Source organism: Lathyrus oleraceus, chromosome 5 (assembly GCF_024323335.1).
Source record: "Lathyrus oleraceus cultivar Zhongwan6 chromosome 5, CAAS_Psat_ZW6_1.0, whole genome shotgun sequence".
NCBI classification, from domain to species: domain Eukaryota; kingdom Viridiplantae; phylum Streptophyta; class Magnoliopsida; order Fabales; family Fabaceae; genus Lathyrus; species Lathyrus oleraceus.
Genome location: NC_066583.1, coordinates 253587541 through 253601338, shown reverse-complemented (window position 1 = coordinate 253601338; position 13798 = coordinate 253587541).

The window sequence follows — 13798 nt, the reverse complement described above, 5'->3', positions numbered from 1 at the left end:
GGCATCTTGGCCTAGGAAGATTCACAATCATCTCAGAAAGATCCATTGGCAATCAGTGCAATCAGTTCCTGATCATTTTGCCCTAAAACTAGGGTTTGGTATAAAATCAGTTTATTTCTGATTCTTTGGGTGAAACTCTTTTCCATGGCCCTCCATATGTCCCCAAGGGTCTACATACAAAAAATCAACTCTTTATTTGAGCTAGAAATGCTTCAATTGATCAATGGAATCAGGAATCAGACAGTTTGGGAAAAGTCAACTGTGGGGCCAGAAAAGTCAACTCCTGACATTTTGAGAGTGGAATCTCAAAATCCATGCCTAGGGGATCTTACATGTGAAATTTGATCAAGGTTGGATCATGGATTCATCATTTAATCAGGAATTGGAAAAGTTACTTAATTTGGAAATGGTTGACTTTCCATTTAGGGCAAGTTTTCATGATCGTTACACTCACTTTAAGCCCATTTTGCATCAATATAAAAGCTCCATTTGAAAATTTCTCCAACATGAAAGTTGTTCCTCTTGTTACAAGATTTCTAGAGATATAAAGTTTGCTCCATTTGGATTAGAATTGAGAGAGTTATGCTTAGTCAAAGTGAGACATTTTTTTAGGACACTTAGAAAAATTTCTAAGTCCAAAATCTTCAAAATTTGTCAAGACTTCTTGGCCAGTTTTCTTGCACTTCAAGGCATTATTTGAAAATACTTTCTTCACAACAATTGTACCTTGCCATGTACTCTTTCACATCCTTTTGGAATCATCTCATTTGGATCCATGTGTAACACCTCAAAATTTGCCCTCCTCTCTTGGGATTAGCTTAGCATACTGCATTTCATTTCTTAGGACATTAGTCATTGCACTTTGCATATCATGTGGCTATATCAAGCAAGTCATCCTCCTAGGTCTTGATCAGAAGATGAAGAGGTTAAGATGCAAGCTGAGGGTTTTATGGATTGATCACTAATCATCTAAGGGTGTGTGCATCAAATTAGGGTTTCTTGATTCTTCAAGGAGATTGAGCTTTATCTTGGTTGAGATGGTACATCATCATCATCATCATGGTCTTGTCATCACTCAGAGATTCATTGTGCTTGATCAAATTCCTTGAGATTAGGGTTTTGACCTTTGGTCAACCCTAATCATCTGAATTGTGCCAATCAGGGCTTGTCAAAGAAGATGGGGTTTTCATGGAGATGGGGGATCATCATATGATTATATTGAGCTTATGGAAGCTAGGGTTTCATCATTGAGCCATTTCATCAAGAGTTTGAGGCTCAAGTTCAATAATGCACAACCAATTCATCTATCAGTCAGAAATTTTACTGTTACATTGGTTTTGCACAAGTGAGGGTGGATTGGTCAATTGGCCATTTAGCATGAAACTTGCATTTTCACTAATCCTTTGTAATTACACTAATCATGATTACTAGCATCATTAACATCACATATATAAACCAAATCATAACTGTTTTCTGATTAACCATAACAGAATTGTGAATTCTAGATCTAGATCAACAAAAACTCTTCACTTTCTCTCTCACTTTTTCTCCAAAAATCTGCATAAACATAGCATTGTTCTTCATCAATCCATGATCCATGTGCATAATTGAGTGGAATTGAAGCAAGGAATCACCATTTTCAAGCCAAATCGTGGACTGTTAAAGTGAGCTTCAACAATGGCAAATGGAGATTTGAGCTAGATCCTTCATAATCAACACACAAACCTTGTTCCATTCATCAATGCCAGCATCAAGGAGCATCTCTTTTGCATTGCCATGGCCTAGAACACGCGTTTTCACTTCTGCCAATTCTTGAAGGTGAGATTTCGATTTTGATAATTCTTAAAATTGATGAGTGCTTCTTGTAGATCCTTCCACGTAGAGTAATCTGCAATTCGAATAATTAATTTTCATCAAGTATTGAGCAAGTTACATGGATTTTCATTTTGATGCATGATTATGTTTTGGTTCGAATCTCTTGAATTATGAGGAATTAGGTTAAATCAATTTGTGATTCATGATGTATGTTGAACAAGGATTCCAATGATATATGGTTTATGGAATTTGGTGACAATTTGTTCTTGAGTGATGAATATGGATGAACACATGATGAACGCGTGAAAATTTTCCAGAAAATGCATTTTGATCCATTTCTCCGCTTGCATGCATGTATTTGGTGTTATTGGCCACATGATTGAGCCACGTGTAATTCCACTAGAGCCAAGCGCGCGTTCATTTGAATTTGGAGCGAGTTCGATACTCCGCTCAGGCACATTCACACATTTGCTTTGGCATTTATTTCCTTATGCTTCATATATTTCACATGCCTTCATTCATGTTTTTTATTTTTTCTCAACATTAGAAAATTCATAACTTCATAACCATTAGTCCAAATTGACTGAAATTTTTTGTGCCATGATCCTTGTAATCTCTAGAATTTAATGATGATTTTTGCAAAAATTGTGCACGTGTGGTTTTTAACATGGCCTAGGGTTTGTTTAGGTGTGTTCTTTCTTGCATATTGCTTGGTATTTTGATCATGAAATGATGATACTTAACTGGATGGAGCTGAAATTTTGTATGCTTGTTCTAGACACCTCTAGGGACATTTTGGCATTGACTTTGTGATTTTATCATTCTTGGTTTGTGAGATACGATCATTTGAATCTAGGTGTGACAATTTGTGTCACACCATTCCTTGTCTAATTTCCTGATTTTATTTGCCATGCCATATGAACTTGAAATGAGCTGAATTTTTGCCTGTTGATGTTAGGTTCACTTGTAAAGTTTTGTGGAATTTTTAGATGCATTTCCAATTTGTGTGAGAATTTCCTTTCTGTTTGACCAATTATGGACCTTTTGTGAGGCATGATCTTAAATGATTTGTGAAATTCTTGATATGTATTAGATGGACTTGAAATTTTGTGGAGTGATTATAGACACATTGAAGTTTGTCATGGCTTTGACTTGGTGCATGTATCTTATGCCAATTATGTTTTGTGCTTGCTTGAAGTTGATGCATGATTTTGTGCCTTGTATGAGCTTGTTTTGCCTTGACTTGACTTAGGGAATTTAATTGACTTGCTTCCACTTGTCCAAATGGCTTGAAATTTGGTGTGATAATCATGTTATGAATGCTGTTTAGCCATGAATTTTCTTGGGATTTATTGATTTATTTTGGATTGAGTTTGGATTGATTCATTCTGTTTGGTCCAATGAGCTTCTAGATTGCATGTTTGGCCTTAGATGCCTTGTGAAATAATTTTGGTGTATGATTTGAACATGGGACCAATTGGATGTTGTTCTAATTTGATCGAACTTGATTTTTGATAATTTTCATGTTCTGTTTTGAAATATTTCTCTCCTTTTGACCCTAGGCCTTGTCCTAGGGGTTTGCTTCTCATGTTTGAGTTGTATTTTCAGGACAAAAGGCATATGGCATGGAGGAATTAATTCACTTGGCTTGAGTTGCTTGTTTTGATTGATGTTGATTAACATTAAGTTTGTTTTGTAGGTGGCTTCTAAGTCATTTGTGTTGAGCATTGGCTTGTGCTTTGCTCGATGCATTGCTTGTGTACAGTTAACTATTGACTTTTAGTTTATCTGTTTGACTGTTTGAGCTGTGTACTGACTGAATTAGATTGTTTTCAGGTACATTAGTTGCTATAGTTTATTGTGAACTTGCTTTTTGCTGTTGCTTGGTTGCTTAACCAATTGAGGTAGCATCACTAACTCCATGTAGTCTGGAATACCTGGCCTGTTACTTGGCCAGGCACCTGTCTGAAGTCCTCCTTAAGAGGCAATGCCTGTGCTTGTTTATCTTTGTCCCCAAGCAGGAAAAGACCTTTGTTAAGGCAATTGGCAGACACAAGAGATGTGCAATCCGTCTCCTGCTCTTCTGTTGAGTCATCCCTTGGCTCACATTACATGTTGATGCCTTGTGGGTATTAACCCAAGATCCATGTTGAGTCAGTGTCATAAGTGTAGAAGGGTTCCCACTTTCTGAACCCACACTTCCTTTGTCTAAAGCTCTCCCTGGCCAGGGATAAGAGCTGTGAGGCACACCCCTCACTTCCTATTTCATCTGCTTCACCCTGACTCTCAATGTTAGGGTTAAGAGCTAACATCACCCTGATACAGTTGGCTTGCTTTTGCAGCCCAACCCTTGTTTGAGCCACCTCTGTCTGTATATAGTGTGTGCTAATTGTGAATGTTTGCTTTGTGTTGATTGTGCTTGCATGCTTTGCTTTGCCTGGTTAGGATTAGCTTGCTGCTTGTGCAAGATAGATAGAAAACTCAACCTAGGACCATTGTGGAATACATGATAACTATTAGGCTCGAGTCAGTCTCCGTTCTAGTTGGTCATTTCCCGGTCTTTGGTTAGGAGAAAGTTTCTCCCCTGTTAAGGGGAACTACGTTGCCCTGATCCTCATACCAGATGAGGTACGTAGGCAGGAGGTCGCACGAGATCTCTCCGGGCACTCTTTTTCTTTTTGTGTGTGTTTGCTTGACAGTTGCTAGGCTCGAGTTCCTGACTCCTTAGTAACTTGTTGCTTGTTTCTCCTTGTGTGCGTAGGAGATGGATGTAAGCCCAGCAATTGGCATTCCGTATCCTTTTGTTGTGTGCTTGGAGTCCGGTATAAGTCCATCAAGTGGCATCTGGTTTCCAGTGTGGGTTTGTTTGGTTCGGAAGCTGATGTAAGTCCAGCGATTGGCGTTCGGGTTCCATGTTTGCCTGTTTTGCGTGTGTTTTGTTTCGGCGTGCGTGAGCCGAACTACGGCAGCTCTGATTCTCATTCCAGATGAGATACGTAGGCATAGGATGCGACGTCCTAGCGAGCCCTTTCTCCTCTTCCTCCACCTGTGTTGTTTTCAGTGTGTGTGTGTGATGTTTGTTTTAGCAACCTTTTTCTATCTTTTGAGCGTGGATCCCGTCGAGTACGACGGATGCGTAGGGGTGCTAATACCTTCCCTTCGCATAACCGACTCGCGATCCCATTCTCTTTGGTCGCGAGACCATGCTTTTTCCAGGTTTACTTTGAGCGTTTTCTTTCCCTCTTTTGGGATAAATAACGCACGGTGGCGGCTCTGTGTTGTTTTGTTTTAGCCCGCCGGTTGTTTTTCGCGGATGCGACAGCTGGCGACTCTGCTGGGGACTAGAAGTTGACCTATTGCTGGTCCATCTTCCCTGAGCGAGTCTCTCCTAGCGTTCTAGGATAGTTTAGGTTGCTTGTGCTCTATTTATTGCATTTATTATTCTGATTGTGTATATATTTGCATAAATATTTGCATGCATCATAGTATCATGTTGCCGTCCTCTGTGCAGGTGGTTCCTTGTTTTGGGGTGGGTGTTCTGAGTGGGGCTAAAACCCAGGCCCGAGTATACACCTAGGATTAGTGTGGTCTCACGTTCCTCACATGCTGGTTGGGCATGTTGTTGCGACGTGACATACCACAAGCCGGACGAGGTTCATCTGAGAGTGCTCTTCCTCAGTGGGGTTTTCCACTTTGGTTGGGTTATCTCTTTTGAGCTATTGACTTCGGTGACCGATCTTTCCCGGATCTTTGGTTTAGACGATCTCAGGAGAGCTACAATGGCACACCCGAAAGGGCAAACCCATTGAGTATCTTTGCCCGATTGTCGAGACTATTATCCGCCTTAGGATGACCTGATTAGAATTTACCTGTGAGGGGAGGGTGATTCTTACAGATGCATGTTCAGATGGTGACTTTGGTGGTGACTATTGGTTCCGTTGATCAGAGTCCTATTTATGAGTCGGATTTATGGACATTTATTTCCGAGACGCCGGAGTGCTGTCCATATTATTTATTAGTGGGGATCCGTTTATTTCAGGATTCCCCGGGCCGATTCAGAGATTATTGTGGTTATCTGCTCAGAGATTGTCTGGTGATGATGGTGATGTACCTTTCAGTTCCGTTTATTTCGGAACCCTTGAGTGGGATTTGTGGTTACATATTCCTTCAGATGGTTGTGATCAGTTCAGAGGCCGTAACTCAGCGCAGTAAATGATCAGATGACTTGGAGGATGGCATAGTGCATTGCATTCACGCATCAGCATCATCCACATTTTGCATTCATCGGAATCTAACTCATGTCTATCCATACTCAGGGTACATTCTCGATTAAGATTCTGGTTGAGAGACATCCTGATGTCAAAATGTTATTGTCGAAATATTATCTGTCTCGATGAAACCAGGATCAAAAGACAGAAGCTTTCTCGTGTGGATAGACGTTGCATTCATGCATATTAACCTGTTTGCTGTTTTGCAGGTGTCGGGTTTTAACGTGCTTGATTGTTTCAGGAATCATTGCTCGAGCGCGCAGAGTTATACCCTTGCACTCAACACGTCCTCACAGATACTTCACTAGACGCAACACTCCCAGACTGATGGATCTACCAAGTGCAGATGTCCTCGAGCTGAAGGATAAGATAAATGAGCTGATCAACATCATGCAAGGTTTTGCAGTTGGTCAGAAAGCACTGGCTGATAAAGTTGAGAAGCTCGAGCGGGCTTCAGCTGCCAACAACGGTGTCAACCTGGATGGTGTCTCCAACCAGGGTCTGGGTGGTTCTCGAGAAGGTGGCAAGAGAACAACCGTGGGTGTAGTGAACAATCTGGTGGTTTCGGTGCTGCCACAGGTGGTCAACTCGGTCAGATGGGTAACAATATGAAGGATAATCTGTTCCCTCCATTCTTTGGGGTTGATGATGACAGAGAGGAAGACCGAGAAGCTGATCAATTCTCCATGCATAATGAACCATTTGGTCAATATGGTGCCCAACCACAGAATAAGGAGATCCAATTGCTGGCAGAGAAGATCAGAGCTTTGGAGAGTTATGCCACGCCCGGGGTCGTAAATATGTCAAACATGGGGCTGGTCGAGGGGATTGTGATCCCACAGAAGTTCAAGGCGCCCTCATTTGACAAGTATAATGGAAGTTCCTGCCCAGAAACTCATCTTCAAGCCTTCGTCCGCAAGATCTCTACATACATTATGGATCAAAAGCTGTGGATGTACTTCTTCCAGGACAGTCTGTCTGGAGGATCCCTGGAATGGTACACCAAGCTAAAGTCCTCTGATATCAAGAGCTGGCAGGATCTCGGAAATGCATTCTTTAAACAGTATCAATTCAATGCTGACATGGCTCCTAGTCGTACCCAACTGCAGGGTATGTCTCAGAAGTCAAGTGAGGGGTTTAAAGAATATGCTCAGAGGTGGAGGGAGTTGGCTGCCAGAGTTCAACCTCCGCTGGTGGATCGGGAGATGTCTGATCTGTTCATGGGTACCCTGCAGGGGGTCTTTGCTGAAAGGATGGTGGGTTGTCCCGTCACTAACTTTGCTGACATTGTGGTGGCTGGGGAGAGAATTGAAAGTTGGTTGAGAATGGGGAAGATCCAGGGTGGTAATGCTTCGTCATCAGGATCGAAGAAGCCCTTCGGAAACGGTCAGCGTAAAAATGAGGGTGAATCAAGTGCTGTGTATGCCCAGAAAGGACACGGTAGGGATCGTTACTACCAGCACACTGCTGCGGTAACCACCCCTGCTGGTAATCAGTCAGTACGACAGCAACAGCAGTCGCCTCAACAGGTAGCACAGAGAGATGGGTACCAGGTGAGAGGAAAGGGGATTGATCGCCATTTTGATAGGCCACCCGTGATATATGCTGTTCTGTTCAAGAAGTTGATGGATCTTGGGTTGGTTCAGCCAAGGACGATGGTTCCGTTAAGATCAGATCAGAGGCCTCCTAACTATGATGAGAACGCCCAGTGTGAATTCCATTCTGGTACACCGGGGCATAACATTGAGGGCTGCAGAGCTTTTAAGCATGTTGTCCAGGATCTGGTAGACTCCAAGGCCATCAATTTTGCACCATCTCCGAATGTTAATGCCAATCCCATGCCGGCGCATGGTCAGGCGATGGTGGGTGCAATTGCTGAAAATTCGGATCACGCCTTTGCGGTAGGTGAAGAGACTGACAGTAACTGCGAGTTTGATGGTTGGATAAAGCCGTGCGTACCAGGAAGCTGGAAGGCCTAACAGATCAGCACCGTCACTCATTCGGAAGAGTAATATTTTTTGTTGTCAGTTTTATTTGCATGAAAGCCATGCGTGTTGCCCGGCACGTAATGGTTCATTGTAAGGGCCACCTCATGTTCATTTTGCAACATTTTGCATCATAAATAAATGGATGTTTTTCAATTAAAAGCGGTGTTCTCTGTTTTTCATTTATTTTTGCAGTTTAAAAAACAAATAAAAATGGCAATGTTTGTTTTCATTTTTTTTCCCTTTTTGATTTGTCTCGTTCCGACTCCGAGAAAAGTAATTCTTCGGATCTCGTTGATAACAATTTGGTTACACCTCATATGACTTCGACAATCCGATCTATCATGCCGAAGAAGAAGGCGAAGAAGATTGTGATCTGCTGGAATTAGCCAGGTTGTTGAAATAAGAGGAGAAGGTGATTCAGCTGCAGGAAGAGCAAGTTGAGCATGTTAACATGTATACTGCCGAGGTTAGAAAGGAAATGAAAGTTGGGGCCGCTTCAGAGGCGAGTCGAAAGCAGAATGGTAGCCCTATTGAAAGAGCATGTGGATACCTTCGCCTGGTCATGTCAGGATATGCCAGGGTCGGATACCGATGTCGTTGCGCACAAGCTACCATAGAGAGGAGACTGTCCTCTAGAGAAGCGGAACGCCGGTGCCACGTATCCTGGTGACTTTGTTTCATGATATGATTCATTATGAAAGTGAATGTTATGCTGATGACATGATAACAAAGTCCCCAAACAGAAGAGGGGCATCTGGCAGATCTGGCCAAGCTGAGTAGACCAGTTGAGACAATTCAAACTGAGGTTGAATTCAAATAAGTGCACTATCAGAGTGCGGGCCGGTAAGCTGCTGGGGGTTTATTGTAAGTAAGAGAGGAATCGAGGTTGATCCTGCTTAAAAAAAAAAAGAGAGAAAGAAAAACAAGAAGTGCCTGAATCGAGAACAGAAAAAGAGGTTCGTGGTCTATTAGGTAGATTGAAGTACATGTCATGGTTCACATCTCCTCTAACAGCCACGTGTGAACCAATTTTCAAGTTGTTAAGAAAGGATCAAACGGTCAGGTGAAATAATGATTGCCAAGGGGCATCGAGAAATAAAAGAATGAGTTGCAGGAACCTCTGATTTTGATGCCTCCTGTGGAGGGACGACCATCAATTCTGTATTTGACGGCCTTCAAGGGGTCTATGAGGTGTGTTGGGTCAGCATGACGAGTCTTGTCGAAAAGAGCATGCAATTTACCTTAGCAAAAAGTTTGCCGACTGTGAAACAATACATTCACTGTTCGAGAAAACTTGATGTACTTTGGCATAGGCTGCTCGCCGACTGAGGCAGTACATGCTGGTTCGTACCACTTTATTGATTTCCAAGATGGATCCAATCAAGTACAATATTGAAAAGCCAGTAGTGACCGGACGGGTTGCAAGAGGGAAAATGCTTTTGATTGAATACGATATTCAGTACATCTCTCAGAAAGCAATCAAGGGGTGTATTGTCTGATTACCTCGCCCAACAACCCATTGAGGATTATCAACCAAGGAAGTTTGAGTTCCCTGATGAGGACATCTCGAGGTGCTCAAATCGAAAGATTGTGAGGAACCGATCCCGGAGGAGGGGCCTGACCCCGAATTCGAACGGATTCTGATGTCTGATGGGGCCATTAACATGAATGGAAATGAAGTTGGTGCTGCTTTGCTTATGCCAAAGAGATCCCATGTTCCTTGTGCTGCCTGACTAGCATTTGAATGCACCGACGGTGTGATTGAGTACGAAGCTGGTATACTGGGTATCGAACTTCGGTGCGCACGTCTACTGGGGCAACAACTTTCTCGTTGGTATATTGAATGGAAGCCGTGCTACCGGTTGAGGTCCAGATTCCCTCTTTGAGAGTCCTGATGGACGTGAAATTGCAAGAGGCCGAATGGATAAGGACCCGGTATGAAGAGTTGAGCCTGATTGAGGAAAAGAGGCTGGCAGCCATCTGTCATGGGCAATTATACCAGCAGCGGATGAAGCGTGCTTTTGACAGAAAGGTACGACCTCGTGTATGTCACGTAGGTGATATGGTGCTGAAAAGGATCCTTCCTCCTCAAAACGATTGAAGGGGCAAATGGACACCCAATTACGAAGGTCCATTCGTGGTCAAGAAGGTTTTCTATGGCGGAGCCTTGTTGTTAACAACCATGGATGGCGAGGATTTTCCATCCCCTGTGAATGCGGACGCAGTTAAAAAATACTTCGTATAAAGAGACCCGCTGGACGAAAAGAACAAAATAGTCCAGGCAAAAATGGGAATCCCGGCGAACCGAAAAAAAAACAGAAAGAAAAGGTTCGGGCAAAAATTAGGGATAAGAAAGAAAAATGTGCACCCGGCAAGTCGAAAACCTGAAAAGGCGGCTTGGGCAAAAAAGGATATCCCGGTGGACTGAAAACCCGAAAGGGCGGTCCAGGCAAAAGAGGGATTGAAACGAACAACTGCGTCTAGCATGATCGTTTGCTTTGGGATATGACATGGATAATACCCGATAGGGATCAATCAGAAGCGTCTTATTCAGAAGGCAGAAAGCACGGAGAGTCTGAGGACATACGGGGTGTAACCGAGTTGGAACTCGATGAGATCGTGGTTTCACATTGCCATTAGGATAGATTTTTCCTTTTGTGCGCAATTACCTATTTTCAGGAATTGCTTCCTTTGTATTGCTCATTTGAGCCACACTTTTTTCAGTCAATAAAATGCATATTCAGTCAAATAATTTTGTTTTTGTTTTTCATTACCGCTTTGATTGCAAAAACATCCGGTTGTTTGTGATAAAGAATTTTGCATTTTAAGACATACAGGTCCCTTCCAATGCATGCTTATAAGATTGGAAATTTGAAATCTTATCCGGAAGGTTGAGTGACCTAAGTGTTGAAATCTTGACACGCCTGGGGCACGGTTTTATCTAACGATCTCTTTTGCAGGAACTGTTAGGTATTTTCCCTCACTTGCAGGTTGTGATGTGGAGGCTTTTGATAAACAATCCCCATGGAGTCCAATCAGGGACGAATGAATGGAAGAACGATGAAAAGACAACGAGACGTACGACGACCCTTGGGATTAATCAAGAAGACTCTTCAAAGTCGGAAGATTGAAAAGAATGTATAAATCCCAGGAATTCGCTCTCCGTCGAGCGCAGAGCAGTTGGGAATACAAGGTGATGAATCAGAAAAGTCCAGACGAGTCTGGGAGTTCTCAAAATTGGAAAGCTGACATGGGAGTTGGTGATGAATGCCAAGGATCGACGAGTCGTCGGGTGTTCAGTACCAGACTGTCCTCATCCCCAAGCAGAGTCGTGAGGATTAATTCCCCAGCAGATTCAAGGTCTGTGGCTTCCCTAGCAGAGTCGGGATTTATATCCCCAACAAGTCAGAGATTGTTGGTTCCCCACAGAGTGCGTTGGTGGATTCTTCCCCAGCGAGGTCCCCAAGCGGATCGGGTGCAAAGGAGGTTTTCCCCAGCAAGGGTTGCCTTTTCCCAGTAGGGTGGAGGTCGGAGTGTTGTCGGGTTCCTCAGCAGAGTGTCTCGAGCTCCCCGGAAGAGTCCCCTGAGGGGGATACCTTTTTATGCATGCATCATTTAGGAGATCATAGCATATTGCATAATAAATTGCGTAGCATTTCCATAATTATGGAGCATTACGCTGAAAAGAATATCATGCATCATCATTGCAAGCATCAGCTAGTCTCAAGCCGAGGTCGGCGTTTGAGGTTTATGTTTCGCCAGTGGGTGAAGGTGTTACTCAGGCCGTGGTTACCGTTTGAGAGGTGGTTTCGCTGGTTGGAAGATCAACATCAGCATTGCAAGCATAAGTTAACCCCAAGCCATGGTTACCATCCAAGAATGGGTTTTGCCGGTCAGTGAAGATGATACTCTGAGGAGTTTGGCATTGTGACGTTGGGTCAATGGTATTCCCCCCGGTAGTGCGATATTGGAGGAAGATTTCTGTCGTGCGAGATGGAAGTTGGAATGTGTTACTCTGAGGAGTTCAGCATCGTGATTTTGGGGCAACAGTATTTCTCAGATAGTCCCCGGCAAGCGTCTGCCTGGTGTTGACATATGTGGATGTCATCCTTGCGATACTAGTAAATGTCGTGTCGATCCTCGTCTGGTCGAGTGTTTTCTTTGGTGTCAAGTAAACATCATTGTTCGATGTCCAGTAAACGTCGAGTTTCCTCCTAGTCATTGGTTAATGTCTGGTCGAGCTTTCTTTGGTGTCAAGTAAACATCATTGTTCGATGTCCAGTAAACATCGAGTTTCCTCCCAGTCATCAGTTAATGTCTGGTCGAGCTTTCTTTGGTGTCAAGTAAACATCATTGTTCGATGTCCAGTAAACGTCGAGTTTCCTCCCAGTCATCAGTAAGTGTCTGGTCGAGTTTTCTTTGGTGTCAAGTAAACATCATTGTTCGATGTCAAGTAAACATCGCGTTCCCTCCCAGTCATTGGTTAATGTCTGGTCGAGTTTCCTTTGGTGTCAGTAAACATCATTGTTCGATGTCCAGTAAACATCGAGTTCCCTCCCAGTCATCAGTATATGTCTGGTCGAGTTTTTCTTTGGTGTCAAGTAAACATCATTGTTCGATGTCCAGTAAACGTCGAGTTCCCTCCCAGTCATCAATATATGTCTGGTCAAGTTTTCTTTGGTGTCAAGTAAACATCATGGTTCGATGTCCAGTAAACGTCGAGTTTCCCCCAGTCATCAGTAAGTGTCTGGTCGAGTTTTCTTTGGTGTCAGTAAACATCATTGTTCGATGTCCAGTAAACGTCGAGTTTCCCCCCAGTCATCAGTAAGTGTCTGGTCGAGTTTTCTTTGGTGTCAGTAAACATCATTGTTCGATGTCCAGTAAACGTCGAGTTTCTTCCCAGTCATTAGTCAGTGTCTGGTTGAAGGTGTTACTTTGAGGAGTTTAGCATCATGACGTCAGATCAGCAATGTTCCCCAGTAGTGCGATATTGGAGGAAATTTTTCCATCGGGCGGAGATGGAAATAAAATCAAAGGACATTACACGTCAGGCGACAATCGGGGTCCAAATGGAGAAAAGGAAGTGTTGAGGCATTTTCTGGAGAGCGGGGTTCAATTGGAGAAAAGGAAGTGTTGAGACATTTTCTGGAGAGTGGGGTTCAAATGGAGATTGGAGTTGAAGATTATATCCGGGATGAGGTCCGCAGGATTGTCTTCTGTTCATGTGTCACCTTAGACTTTGGCTGAGGCCAATGGAGGTCGTTATGGGTGTCTTCTGAGGAAGAGATGCACATGTTACCTTCCTTTTGTGAAGGTGTACCCTCTGATATGTCGCCCTCAGAGTGGTGTTTGGTGTTATTTCCGACGTTGCCAGCGGAATTATCACAAGAAAGGGAAATGTTGAGACATTTTCTGGAGAACGGGGTTCAAATGGAGAAAGGGAAATGTTGAGGCATTTTCTGGAGAGCGGGGTTCAAATGGAGAGTGGGAAACAAGGGATGTTTTCTGGAACACGGGGTTCACAATGGCGATCGCAAGTTATCGTCAGGCGACTGGGGTTCAAATGGAGAATGGGGTTCATTATTTTGGCAAACAAGATGTCGGGGTTCAAATGCAGTGATCCGGGATCATTTGCGCGAAGGAAATTTTCGGGGTTCAAGAAAAGCATTAAAAAGAGATGATAATCCCCAGCGGATATGCGGTGTTCAGGCCATGGTTATCCCTGCG